At 40.5% G+C, this 9,976-nt stretch overlaps 1 protein-coding gene across 2 annotated transcripts in view; it reads left to right on the forward strand.

Moving 5' to 3' along the window:
• Positions 1–9,976, forward strand: part of ADCY8 (adenylate cyclase 8 (brain)) — a 263,079-nt gene that overhangs the window by 197,925 nt on the left and 55,178 nt on the right. The window lies entirely within an intron of this gene.

Below are 9,976 nucleotides of genomic sequence, written 5' to 3' on the forward strand. Positions count from 1 at the left end.
GAAGGAAGGAGAGGGAAGGGAGGAAGGAAGGGGAAGGAAGGAGAGGGAAGGGAGGAAGGAAGGGGAAGGAAGGAGAGGGAAGGGAGGAAGGAAGGAAGGGGAAGGAACAAAGGAAGGGGAAGGGAGGAAGGAAGGAAGGGGAAGGAACAAAGGAAGGGGAAGGGAGGAAGGAAGGAAAGGGAAAGGAGGGGGAAGGAAGGAAGGGAGAAGGAAGAGGAAGGAAGGAGGAAGGAAGGGAAGGGGGGATGGAGGGAGGGAGGGAAGGAGGGAGGGAGGGAATTACAAAGGCAGAAAATTACAACTAAACTTAAATGGTACAGAGAGTGCCAGAAGCACCACGTGGTCTGGAGGCATCCCAACAGGCCACTTATGATCATAATGTGTGTGTGTTACTCTACGTTGACTACAGAGCCAGTGGTCTGTTTCTGGGCCTTGGGGTCAGCCTATGGGGTCTGTTATTCACAACCCAGACCTTTACATATTAGGGTAGACATTCTGGGTCATAAAGTAGAACAGCTAAGATGTCCCAGCAGACTCCAGCCAACCCCATACCTAGAACTCTGGGTAGATTCTTGTTCTCTGAGAGGCTGCCACACTCAGAAGCCCCTCCAACATATGAATGGAGAACAGGCTCCCTGTAGTCTCTTCTAGGTCCAAGAATTGGTTCCAGAAACATTTCAACAAGGAGACCAAGCCTCCTCTCCCTCCATCCATTTGCATAGAGCACCTGCTTGATATGCATAACATCATCAAATCCTTCAGATGTCTAGGATAGAGGCTATTACTGTCTCCATGTTATAGATAATAAAACTAGAGCTCAGAAAGCAGCTTGCTCAGTGCTGCTTAGGGCCACACTTGCCTGATCTTATTTCTTCCTCACTTCTTTCCATCCCTTCTTCTTTCTGTCCTTCCTTCCTTCTCTTTTTAAGTCTATTATCGAGCCTTGATACTATAATTTGAACCATATCTACCTTATTCCTTATCTGTCCTAGTCCCTAGAGGAGAAACGAGACTCTACTAAGGATATGCAGGACAGGATAGGACCAAGTCCCGTTTAGGGGCTACATCGCCAGACCATGTGCCCTGGGACTTCCTTCCACCTAGGAATGAGTGGAGCCCCAGCTTAGTGTACTCTGTGGGACAATGGCTCCCTGAGAAATTCTTGGTTTGAGGGGCTTAGGAAATGTCTCAACTTTTGGACAGAGTAAGTGGCCCGGAATTGGAGAGTCAGAGCTAGGCAAAAGCTGTATTTCATTTCCAATCAAGCCCCCTCACTTGCTAGCAGTGGAACCTTGAATCAGTTCTTACTCTCTCTGAACCTCAGTTTCCTCATCTGTAAAATGGGAAAATTTATACCTTCTTTACATGACTACTGTGGAGTTAAACAATATGTTCTCATGGTGCCTGCCTAGATGGGTTAGCAAATATTTAGCTCCTCACATGGCATCTGACATGAAGCAGCTATTTATCTGTGCCCACACATCACTTTGAATTAATATTGTATACCCTTGACCCAACACCTGAACCCCCAAACACAAGACCACAGCACTCAGAGATTAGCCAAATCCTAAGCAGGTGGTGGGTAAGATTTTTGATCACACAGCTTTATTTCAGTGCCTCAGTTTCCTTATCTGTAAAATGGGGATAAAAGTAGGGTTTTCCTTATTGGGTGATTTTGATAATTAAGTAAATTAATCCATATAAAGTGTTTAGAAGCCACACCTGGCACAAAGTATCTGCTCATTAAATATCAGCTATGATTTATTTATTATTTTCAGCAAAAACGCTTTGAGCATGTAATGCCAATGTATGTTATCATCAAACAAACACCTGTACATACCTGAACAACTGTGTGTAATATACTAGCGTATGTTATGAAACACACTCAAAAATAGAAATGTTTAAAAGTGAGATAAAATGAATATGGATTGATGTTACCATTTTCTCCACAATGAAAGGGTCATCTTGTTCAGGAGGTCAGCAAACTATGGCCACAGGCCAAATTCACCAGCTGCAACAACCACCTGATCTGACCCACCATTTGCCATTCTGATACATGTATGTATGTGTGTGTGCATATGTGTGCATGTGTATGTGTGTGCACATGCTTCACTGACTAGGCATTGCCAAACTAAAATGGATTAGATATTCAGACCTTCTGAAAGACTTAATCCAACTCCCCAGCACTCACATACTCACAAGTATGTGTCCCCAAGCAAACCTCTTCATCTTTTTGAGCCTTGGTTTCTTCAAATGTATACCTGACATTTCTGCCTCACCCTATGAGAAATAATATCCAGTCCAAAAACATGTTATCAAACAGGATGATGTAATATAAGAAATGAGGCTTTTACAATGTATGATATAAAGTATAATTTAGTTCTAAATTCAAAGCTTGTCAGATGCTAAAAAAGAGTGAAGATGCCGGGAATGAAAGTGGAGAAAGCTATATTCCAGTCATGGTTGGAGAGTAGTCGAGGAGAAAGAAAGGCACAGGTTTGTGAAATGAATGCAAATCATATGCACAAACCCAGAGTGTCATTATCTCAAACACCTGGATGTGGTTCTCAGGAGACTTAGTGGGAAGACCCTAATTTGAGAATTACGCCCCTTTATTATATGCTCTGGCACATCTGAATAAACAGTTCACTGTATCTGCAAGAGCAGAGCTTTCTATGGTTTTAAAGGGTCCTGAAGAGCCCATTTTTCCATAGAGATGTGATCGTCTGTATCTTGGCATGCTAGCATTTCCTTCCCTTTCTTCTCCATTTATTCAGGTCCTACCCAGCCTTCAAGCCTCCCTTTTTCCATAATGTGGTTTGGCAGGCCCAACTCCTTCATCACTCTCCTTCCTGCCATCTCACATACCCTTATGGTGTCATCTTAGCACTCACACTCCATCCTTCCTACCGTTGATTTATTTATCTAGGACATCCTTTCCATCCTCTCAAATTTATTGACTTAAGGAGTGAAGATAATATTGTATAGCTATTCAATGTTGACCAAAGGGCCCAGCAGGACAGGGCCCACAATGTGTGTTTTAAAATATTTAAAGAGAAAGGAAGCATTCTTCCAATAGACTAACAGGAACAAGATTTACCTTTCCATCTGAAATAACTAAAAACAAACAAAATATATGAAACAATAGTTTTCAAGGCACTAGGACAATAATCCTAGTGAAGGACAATAATCCTGAAAGACAGGAAGCAAGTGATTGCCTGAGCTTTATTATTGCTTTAAGAGAGTTTTTAGACTATGGCTCAGGAAGAGGAAACCAAGGTGGACTCCCTGATTTCAGAATACTAAGCTGAGAGTCCCAGAAGACCGAGGTGGCTAGAGTCTGCAGAACACACTACTCTAGGGAGTTGCATAGAGAGCAAAACCTAGAGATCTGAAAAGTGTTCAATCAGTGCATGCACGTGAGGAAACTGACACGGGAAAAGAACCATCTGGAAGGATCAGTGCCTGGAACTCACACAGAGCTGAGAATAATTTTGTTTCCACCAGTCAGACTGAAAAAGACTCATGGGATACTAGGTTAGAGAATTCAGAAAAGTCTTGCTTCAGTAGAGTAAAATAATTGTTCCTATATCATATGCTTCTCCGATTTTTCCTTTAAAATCTTAAAAGTTAGATCCAAAGAGATCGAACCTTTTAAAATAATTTAATATGTGTCCTAGAATAAATTTCAAGAATATTCATAGGAATACAAAGATAGCTAGGATTTAACAAGGTAAATACACAATGTCTGGCACCGAATCAAAGATTACCAGGCATCAAAAGGGGAAGGAAAATATGACTGATAACAAGGGGAAAAATATCAACCAAAAAAGACCAACTCAGATTTGACTGTGTGTATTTGAATTAGCATTTTTTTTGACACAGAATCTCACTCTGTTGCTCAGGCTGGAATGCAGTGGTACAACCCTGGCTCGTTACAACCTCCACTTCCCAGATTCAAGCAATTCTTGTGCCTCAGCCTCCCAAGTAGCTGGGACTACAGGCATGCGCCAACATACTGAACTAAGATTTTTATTATCATTATTTTTAGTACAGATGGTGTTTTTCCATGTTGGCCAGTCTGGTTTCAAACTCCTGGCCACAAGTGACCCACCTGCCTGGGTCTCCCAAAGTGCTGGGACTATAGGCATGAGCCACTGCACCCAGCCAAGCAAATAAATATTATAACTGTATTCATGATAGACAAAATTAGTGCAGAAGAAAAAAATAGTGAAACTGATAACATAGCAATATAAAGTATCCAAAATGAATACAAAAATTAAAATAAAAGCAGTATTGGGGAAAACTTCAAGTAGCATACTGTATGTATAATTGGAGTCCTAGCTCCTAACCTAAAAGAAAGATTGAGAGAAAGACAAGGAGATTGAAAACCTATTTAAAGAAATAGTGGCATGAATTTTTCCACATTTGATGAAAACCATACATCCACAGGTCCAAAACCTCAATATAAACACACACAGGCACACGAAGGCACATCATAATCAAATTACTCAAACCATAATAAAGACAAAATCATAAAATGGGTAGGGGGAACATATTGCATAGTAAAAGACAATGATATGAATAACAGAAGATTTTTCAAAAATACAACCTTGGAAAACCAGCATCTTGAATGAACCAAAGGACCATTAAGAATGTACCAGAGCACAAACCACACACAAAATTTTCTTTTCTCCTACTTAACACAACCCAGCGAACACCCTGGAGAGTCAGACCAGCTATCTTCCCAGCACCTTGTGGTGGTCCCCAGGTTTATGATACCCTCCTTGCTCAACTTTCTGGAGAGTCCAGGCTGGTCTCAGAAGAAGTAGAGCAGCTTCTGTCATTTGCCTGGACACACTTCACTGTGCTGCTTATACCAAGAGCTACAATTGCTAAGAATCAGATTTTGTGTAAAGCAATAAGTCCAGATGATTTCTTTGAATCATAGTGACTTTTAAAAATTGTCTGTTTGATTTCTTTCCTTCTTGTCCCATAAGTTCAAGATGTTATGGGATTTTGGCAGCAACTAGATAGCTTCAAGGAATCCAGTTTGTCTGACTTGTGTGGGTAGATGCTCAATTCCTTCATCAGTTATCATTGTGCAAAATAATTCTTCTTCCTCCTAAGAGTAAATTGTGCATATATTGCCAAGGCAATTTATGGTGCATTGACAATGTTCTTCCAGCCTGGCACAATTTTTGGTGCATAGTGGGTTCTCAGTCAACAATTGTGGAATAATGCATGATTTAGTTTGTAAACTGTTTTTTATGGAAACAGGTTCAGTTGTTGCTACCCTGAATACCTTGTCAAATCATGAGATTCCAACTTTTTCAGTACAGACATTGAAGAAATTGATTTCCCAAGCCAGAATATCTGAGAGAAGAAAACTTTGTGTATTCAGAAGAAAAGTGTTATATACACTTCCTCTCTTCTGTAAAGTGGACCCAAGAATAATATCTGTCCTTGAGTCATTTAAGGAATTAAATGAGATGAAACACATAAAGTCATTCAACGTCATTCACAGAATACGTGCCCAATAAATATTTAGGCTTAATTATTACATCTACTTTCCACCAACTTAATTGCTGATTTACAGACATCCCCCACCCAGCTGGTCCCTCCACCCATCTTACGTGGAGTTCATCTAAGATGAATCTGGTGTCTTTCACACCTCCACATCTGTAGGGGTTTTTTGTCTTCTCCCGTCTACATTTTATTTTACCTACTGAAATGCCTTTGACTTCTTTTTCCTAACCAATTTTTTAACGGTAAAAACTGAAGTGTCATTATATCCTTTCCCAAGGCAAAGGTGACGCACTTACAATGCATAGCTTGTCTGCTTCCTTTATCAGAGATTGCTGGGAACTTTGCTCACTACCTAGCATTTCTCATACAAAACTTGGCATTATTATTTTTTGTCATTAAAAGGTCTAGGAAAAAACAGAGAACCCCAGGCAGAGTCCTCTGGAGTACAGGGATTTACCCCGAAACACTGCATTCAACCTACTGCTTCATTTGATATTGCACATTAAAATAAAACTAAAGGACATTACCAAAGGAAATAATCCACTCAAAAGCCATGTCATGTCTGTGTACACATATTTTGCATTCTTGTAATCATGGTGTATATATAATTTTACACCCTGCTTTCCAATTTAAAATTATTTTGAAGACTTTTTGTTGTTATTTAAATGCTCCTCTGAAAACTCTTGTATATAGAGCTTTTTATTCTTCGGGCACATGTTTCTTCACTACTGTCTTCTAGTTCTCCTCCATACATCCCCAACAATGCCTAATCAATATTCTTATTTCTCTTCTTCCACAGTCCTTCAAACATGGTAGGCTCTCAATGTTAGTCTCTGTATCTTCTGTCTTTACTTGTATTCTGCTTGAGTGGTTTCTTCCAAACCTGTAAGTTCAGCTGAATGATGCTAAATATGTGTCTCCAGACCCCATCTGCCTTCTGAACCTCAGCCTCATTTATGTTATTGCTCACTGAACATCCTTCCTGAATCACCCCTTCTATACCTAAAGCTTGATAGGCCTAAAAAAGAACTCACTGCCTTTTCCCCATACTTTATCTTAAGTTTCTTCTTACTTAATGGATTAATACAAAGTGGAAATCTTAGTGCTATCTCTGACTCCTCTCTATTTCTTACCTCCCCATAAAACTAGACAATGTTATCCAATTTTTATATCTTGCTAAGTTTATTGGGTAGATCTGCCAAGACCTTGTCTTAAATCTCAGCTTTTCTCCATTAATCCTGATACTTCATATATTCTTCCCTGCCACAATTTATTTCTTAGGCACTGACCTAATGAATCCATTCATTACAAGTATGAAACTCACCTGTGGTTCCTTATGGACTGCAGAATAAAGTTCAGATTTCCATGCAAGAGGATTTTTTACAGTGTGGTTTTGCCCCTTAACTCTGTCCTACTACACCTATGAGCCCCTTATACCCAGGATCCATTCAGGGGAGAGTTTAGGAGCTGTGGGCCTTCTAAGTTCCCAGAGTAATATAACACAAAAATTGCCAGTTTTTTGACAGAGACTAAGTAATTGCATTGAGCCCAGTTTCTTCCCATGTTACAGGACACGTGCAATTTATGAGTCCAGACCCAGCAAAAGAGAAATGTTTTCCCAAAACTTTTACAAAGCCATAATACTTCTGTAGCTTCCTGTTGTTCTCCCATTTCCTGGTCCCACCCTGACTATTCACTCAAGGTATAAAATGCACAGAGGAGATTCCTCTGATGTTGTCCAGGGGCCTCATTCTGTTTGATGTCCCATGGTTTATATCACCTCCAAAAGATTCACCTTTATACTTTAAAGTAAAAAGTTACCTAAACCATGTAAGGCAGTGGGTGATTCCTTTCAATGGAATGGGGGATGGGGGTAAAGAAGGCGAGAGCATACTGCCACAACTGATTGAGGCAACAAAACGAGAAGGACCCATCAACACATTGTGCAAATGTACAATTATATTTGCCTATTATATCTTCAGCAGCCTTATTAGAGAAAGGAGGAGGGCAACACATTCAAATCTTTTCTTCTGCTTGTGTTACTAGTTCTCTTTATAAGTAGTTGTATGATTCTCTAATAAGACCCAAGGAATTAATCCTCCTGACACCTTGTTCCTTTACATTTTTGCATTCATGCTATTCTGTCTTCCTAGAATGCCCATCCCTTTCCATTTTCTACTGTGTGAAATCCTCTCTGTCCTTCAAGGTCCAGTTCAAACTCATGTCCCCTGTACAGCCTTCTTCAGACATGCCTGCAAAATGCAGAACGCTTTGTCCTTCCTCTGTACCCACATTGCATTTGGTCACATTGCTGACAAAGCACTTTCCACCACGATTATTGCTGGTGTTTTTATGTCTGCTTTACATTTTAGACCACAACTTCCTTTAGGCCTGGGCCATCTTACTCTCCTTTGAATTTCCAGTGCCTGGCACCATGTCTTGATTGTAATAGGAACACAATAAATGCTTATTACATTTTATAAATTAACTGTTGTGACCACATAAGTTTTTGTTACAAGAATACAATCATTTCAATGGCTTTTATCCAATAGATGATTTATAATTTGCAAAAAGCCATGCACCACCCCTTGTTGTGATACAGGCAACAACGAAATGGGACCCGTCAGATCTAGTCCTCTTTCTTTGGCCTTTGTCAAACTGGAGGGGCTTAGAGTTTCCCTGCAGCAGAAAATGAGCTCTGGAGAAAGAACTTCTTATTGCCCAGTCACTTCACACACAGCTTCCTACACAGAGGCATCAAAATGAATTACCTAAACATCTTCCCCAAGATCTTAAAGAACAGCTGAAGAAAGCCTATCATCCCATTTGAGACCAGAAAATAATTGGATTTCTTGGAAAAGGAAATGACAGAAGTAAAGGAGACACTAGACACTAGGCTCCTAAGGGGAAGGAAATGCCTTTTTCACTCATGAGTCCACCCTATGTACCACAAAGGAGCTTTTGCCCTCAGAGAGAATGCAATCAGGACACTCTCCACACTTGTCGATGTCAACATTTGTTGAAAGGATGCATAAATTAACCAGCTAGGCTTAGAAATCTGTAAACAATCTTCAGTAATTACTTAGACATTTTTGGAAATTCTTACCCACCACCCCTGCCCATACAAAAATTGTCTCTGTATGTAATAGAAAAGACAAGTTGTTACAAACAGCCATGTATAACAAGACCAAAAGGAATTTTAGAAATTATCAAGTCCAATATTTTAACTAGAGTCTCATTTATGTGAGTTGGTTATATCCTGGTGAGCTAGATGTCACTTTATAGCCAAGAGATCTTGGACAATTTACTTAAGCTCTATGAACCTCGGTTTCTTAACCTATAAAATAGGAATTATGACTCCCATCTTGACCAGTTAACTTTGAATGTTACAAGTGAAAATATATATAGAGATCACAATATTGCCACAAAATGAGCCTTTGATAAAGCAAGCTTTATTCTTTTTGTTCCCAATAGTCAGAGTCTGAATCTACCATCCAGAATGATACATTAGGATACTTCTCTAAGGGAAGGAATAGGCTGGGGACACTTCCCATAAAAGGCTGAAATCTGGTGGGGTAGACTGACACCTAAGGGCTACTCTAATATTCCAGCTCTTGGCTGATTCCAAATTTGCAATTTGAGAAGTTACTTCTAATACAGGGTGATAGGTATTATACTGGTCTATGCAGGGTACTGTGGAGAAATGAAGCAAGATCCAAAAGTACCTGGAGATATTGAGGAAGGCTTCTCAGAGGAAAGAACACCTAAGCTGACATTTGCCAGAGGAATAAGCCCTAGGCATATAGATGAGAGTCGAGCAACAGGGCCCTGGGATGTGGGAGAAGGGTTTAGAGGGTGAAAGGAAATCTGATATATGATGGCCTTGTGAGCTTTGCTATTGAGAAAGGAGAATATAATTTGAGATTGTGGAGAGCTATGAAAGAACTTCAAGTTAAGATGTGGCACGATCAGATCTGTGCTTTAGAAATACTGGGTAGAGAACGATATAGGTGTGGGGTGGGGCCTGGGGCTAACTGCAGGCAGAGCTGCCAGAAAACTATTCTAGAGCTGTTGGTGAGAACTAAGACAGAAACAGTGTGAAAGAAGGCTGGCTGAAGGGGAGGTCTGAAAGAAGAATCAGCCGGGCGCGGTGGCTTATGCCTGTAAACTCAGCACTTTGGGAGGTCGAGGTGGGTGTATCATCTGAGGTCAGGAGTTCAAGACCAGCCTGGCCAACATGGTGAAACCCCGTCTCTACTAAAAATAGAAAAATTAGCCAGGTGTGGTGGCACGTGCCTGTAATCCCAGCTACTGGGGAAGCTGAGGTAGGAGAATTGCTTGAACCTGGGAGGAGGAGGTTGCAGTGAGCCGAGATCACACCACTGCACTCCAGCATGGGTGGCAGAATGAGGCCCCATCTCAAAAAAAAAAAAGGATTTGTTTTTAA

This window comes from Colobus angolensis, unplaced genomic scaffold, assembly GCF_000951035.1.
Source record: "Colobus angolensis palliatus isolate OR3802 unplaced genomic scaffold, Cang.pa_1.0 Scaffold17, whole genome shotgun sequence".
NCBI classification, from domain to species: domain Eukaryota; kingdom Metazoa; phylum Chordata; class Mammalia; order Primates; family Cercopithecidae; genus Colobus; species Colobus angolensis.